Source organism: Dromiciops gliroides, chromosome 2, assembly GCF_019393635.1.
Source record: "Dromiciops gliroides isolate mDroGli1 chromosome 2, mDroGli1.pri, whole genome shotgun sequence".
In the NCBI taxonomy this organism is placed as follows: domain Eukaryota; kingdom Metazoa; phylum Chordata; class Mammalia; order Microbiotheria; family Microbiotheriidae; genus Dromiciops; species Dromiciops gliroides.
The window spans coordinates 598,599,115-598,604,295 of record NC_057862.1 but is presented as its reverse complement, the minus strand read 5'-3'; positions in this window follow the sequence as shown (position 1 = coordinate 598,604,295).

The following is a 5,181-nucleotide window of genomic DNA, read 5'->3' as shown; positions in this document are numbered from 1 at the left end:
TATGTTTGGAAGCTATCTTTCCATTGATGGTTCAATTTATCACCTTCCAAGTACTTTAAGAAAACAAATAGGGATATGAGTACTTAAGTACCCCACCAATATAAAGAAACATCAGTCACTAACTTTCAAAATGGGCATAAAGATTGGCATAGAAAATAAAGGCAATACATTGATTTTTTTCTACTTCTAATCTGACTACCAACACAAAGGAGAGCTTTCCAAGATTTGAGGATTCCTGCGGGAGTGTTCAGGCTTTGCTTTAAAAAGACACCAAGGAGCTCTGGGGAAGAAGGAACCAATGTAGGAAATAATTTAATGGCAAAATAGATTAATGAAAGCTCTCCTATGAACAAGACTCTTTCAAGGTAATTTTCTAGGCTATTGGAATCTTAACCAAATTTCAGAATATTTGCTTAGGCTAGACCCCCATTTTCATCTTGAAGCATGTCTGGTGACTGCAATGTGATTCAGGGAATGGTCAAGCCAAACCACTGCCACATATTCACCATAGCTGCTCATGTCTCAGCTGCTTTCCCCCAAAATATCTGGATTCTAATAATGAATCAGGGTGGTGTGACTATTTTCCATAAGTACACTCTTAGGGAAGATTTATTTCAGTGGGTACAATGTTGGACTTGGCTATATGAAAACCTGCCTCAGGCAATTTATTAGCTATGTGACCCTAGACAAGTAACTTAACCTTTCTGAACCTCAGTTTCTTCATTGGTAGAATGGAATTTACCTTTTAAGGTTTTTATGAGTCTCAAATGAGATGATGAATCTAAAATATTAAACAAACCTAAAAGGACTATATAACTAGCAAACATCATCACCATCATTGTTGTTATTATGTTTTTAAATGAATCATATTCCTTAACCAAATTATGCCTCTTGGCTATAGAGTAGAAGTGAAATCTACACAAATAGCTCTAGGGATTCATTGTGTGTAAGAGTACATAAATCCTCTGGGAAAATTTGCTCAGAGACAAGCATAGTTCTCAAAGGGCTGGAGTCCTTTTGCAAAGTTCAGCTTTGGTTTGAGAAGTTATCCAGGTATAAGAGGAATCTTTTGGTTTCTTCTCTAGGTCATGGGATTCCTGGGGCCTAGTCATAGTAAATAAACACTTATTAAACACCTAATATGTGCCAGGCTGAATTCATTTCCCAAATGATAAAGATTTCAGGTAATGTGCTTTATCCTGGGAAATGCATGATGGTGATTGAAACTAAGCAGAACAGCTCATGATCAATTGTTAGACAACTACTTAAAGCATGTGACCCATAATTAATACCAAAGCCTGTAGACAATTTAGGTTGAATAAATGGGTTGAATCCAGAAAATCAGGCATTTGGGCCAAAGTCCTATAGTGCACTCCATTCAGACTTGGGCAATACTTTCCACCTTAGTACTGTGGGCATATGGGGAATCTCTTTCTTGAAGTGCCATAGTATGTAACAAGGCTTTTTTTTTAATCACATTGTTCTACCACTCACTACAAAGTTGAACAAACTTCAAGCAAGGAACTGAAAGCTCTTTAACATATTTATACAAGAGAGAGTACAAACAAATGCCTTATATGATTATCTATATGACCTACCTTTCCTGCTGGTAGCAATACTGATATTTGACTAAACTTGGCTAGTTTTACTAACAGTAGGTATTCCATGCCTGCTGTAAGGTACTCCCCAATTCTATTGACCTTTGCATCCCTCGTCATTGTTGGCCAAGATGCTGCACTCCAATCATAAACTCTCTTCTTAGGAATCAAACAGAGGAGCCTTTTTTTCTTCTTTCCAGCACAAACTGAACATGTTAGATTAGAAACTATGATAAAAAGGGGTGGGTGAATGAAAATAGAATGTGTTTAAAGCATGGCAGATAAATTATGGCTATTTCAGAAAGGGGGACTGCAATATGTACAATGAAGTGCCCTTTTAGACCAGAAGGTCACCTCAGGACAGGAGTCCCAATGTGGCATAATTCTTCAGGTCTGAAATTGATAGTCTGTGGTCTTAGCTCAGTAATTTCTTATGGATAATATAAAAAACTTCCCAGGAAAAAAAGACATTGTAAGGCAGTGCAAAATAAATGGAGGTTGGGGGAAGGCTTTATTCCTCTACTTCCCCAAAAAGATTTTACTTCTCAACTGAAAAATGTCAGATTTGCAGTCACAATGATCCTTTGCTTTATTAAATTGTTAGCTTTCTAATGGGGCTATTTGTCTTGAGCCAAGTTTCTTTATAATACAGTTTATTCAAAACATATTTGTTTTCAATATAAATGGCAAAACACAAGCACTAATGAATGTGCCATAGAGCCTTGTAATTTTTTATCTGAAGAGCATCTGAAACATTAAGATCCAACAAAAGTAGCTCATAGCATAAGGTGGGTTGTGTATTTCAGTTTGCTAATTTATATTTTCTATACTAATTAGAAAAGTGCCTTTCTTCTAGGAAAATAGTTGATTTTAGGTCACTTTTGACAGGGTATAGTTTAAGTCCTAATGGCAAGCAAACAGCAATCTGGAAGCAATATGTTTTTATTTATTGTATGTAATAATGAAATTATATCCAAGCCCCCCACTACTTAAGCAAAAGAGGTTAAGGGATCATAGATTTAGAGTTGGAAGGGAACAAAGAGACCATCTATCCCACCCCCACCTCATTTTACAGATGAGAAACCTGAGGCATAGAAAAGTTAAGTAACTTACCCAAGGTTAGAGAAAGTGATATTACCAGGATTTGAATTCAGATCTTCTCTATTTTAATGAGATGGGGTTTAATAAATAATAATTAGAACACTTGTATTTTCAAGCAAAGATATTTGAACATAATATATTGATAAGAATCAATAATGATGATGATAATAATAAAATGGTCTCAGTATTGTGACAATTATAAAGGGTTTCCCCTCCAAATGAAAGCAGAGTCTGGAAGGATTGTTGGAGCATTCTACTTTAATTTAATTTGTTAAAACCAAAAAAAAAAAACTTAAAAAGTAGAGCTTAAAAGTCTTTCAAAGGGATTTTAAAGACTATCCCCCAGTTTCCAAAGAAGAATATCCATTAATTTGGCAAATATATATCTAGCATCTATTATGTGGAAACAGGAGTAATGGTAGATCCTTGAGGGAAAAAAATAATCTAGCTCTAGAGACAAGCCATACAAACACAGTGACAACAAAACTACAAAGCTATAAATGTTGTATCCAATTCATCACTTAAAGCCGGGAGATCATTTTGGGGGGCAAGGGGTTGGGGGATGGACAGGAAAAAAGGGGGAAAGGAGATGGAGATTTGTGAGCAAATTCTGTGGAAATCCCAGAGAGAAGGAGCTAGAGGAGCTAGTAGCATTTTGACCCCATTTATGAATTATATCCCCATTCCTGCCAGATATTCTCAGGGATGGCAAGAGGGAATAGGGGCCATAGCCTTGGCACCTGCAATCTAATCCTTAGGTATGTATTTGAAATATGGCAAGTTGTAGGTCTTGTGTTCTCAATCTATGGTCCCCCTTTTTTTCCTAAGAATACTTCAAATTTAGTTCAGTTTTTTAAGTCCTTGTTGAAAGGCCTTCTATCTGTAAGATTTCTCAGATAGGCACTGAGGACACAGATAGAAACAAACAAACAAACAAGACCAAAAAAAACTTCCCTGCTCTTGTCTTCTGGAAGAATACAAGATATGCAAAGAGGAATACAAATACTTTGAGGAGGGAGGTAACACTAAGAGCTAGAGGAATCTAACACTTTCTATTTAAAGAGCTGGGAAAACAACGCACCCTATAACTGATCATATTTGCATACCTGTAGCACTTTAAGGTTTACAAAACACTTTTGCAAATATTATCTCAGGTTATCCTCACAATAGGTAGGTAGCATTACTATACTCATTCTGCAGATGAGGAAATTGAGGCAGACAGAAATTAAGCAATTTACCCCTATCACACAATTAGGTAGTGTTAGAGACCTGATATAACCACCCCCATGTGTCCAATTATAGGGATCTACCTACTTAGCTTGCTAGCTTCCTAGCAAGATAAATAGGGAAAAAAAAATGAAATGAAATGAAAATGAACCCCATGTGATTTAATGGCTATATTTGTCCCCAGATAAGAATTGAGAAAATATACCTTTCTCTCTTCATTGACAAAGTGGGGGACTAAGGGCATTACATATATTGTGAGGCAGTTAATATGTTGCTTGGTTTTGCTGATTTGCTTATCGCCTGCCCCCCTTTCTTTTCTAATCTTTGTTTAAAAACAGCTGTTCTGCAAATACCAAAAAATATTATCAAAAATTTATGTGAGATAACAATTCATGAACAGAAGTTTCACTGATTTTTAGAATACTTATTTAGGAAGTGATACTTAAAGAAATATCATCTGGTGATAGGATTAAGGACATGGCCAAAGAGCCATGTAATCAATCAAGTTTCAGGGAAGATCAACCACATGACTAATCAGCATGTCAAGGACTTGTACAGACAATGAATTGAGGTCCACAATTAGAGGTGATAATACTGTGAGTTGAACTCATCAGGGAATTTGTCAAGAAGGAGATAAAAGTAGAATTTGATCTTGGAATATAGGTAGGATTTGACCAAGTAGAAGGGAATTGATAAGACATTATTGCCAGAGGAAATAGTGAAATACTTGTGGCATGGACAGGGAACAGTAGATAGAGTAATCTTTTTGCAGAAAGTTCATCTAAAGGCTCTCTAAAGAGCAGTGGAATACATTTAAAAAGTCAGTTTGCTTAAGATTACTGGGGGCCTTGAATGTTGAAAAACTAGTGAGATCATCCCTACCTTAGTGATGGTATCCTAATATTCTTAGGTTGTCATTTGTCTTCTTATCATGCAACTGAAGCAATAAGTCTAAGCATAGGCTGAGAATCGAATTGCTTTGGTAGAATATCACACAAAATATCAACTTATGCAAAAGCAAGTGATGGGAATATGCTGCTAATAAGTAGAAATCTCCTTTCACCAGTCATATTACAAAAGGAAATCTCCTATTTCAGCAACCCTCAACAAAATGTACCTTCATCATGACTTAAACACCACAGAAATACTTTTATAGATGTCAACTTAACCTGATCTTCAACTCACCAAAATGTCTGACCCAGGCTATAATTACCCCCAAATTAGAAAATACATGGTACTATCAAACTTGAAAGAA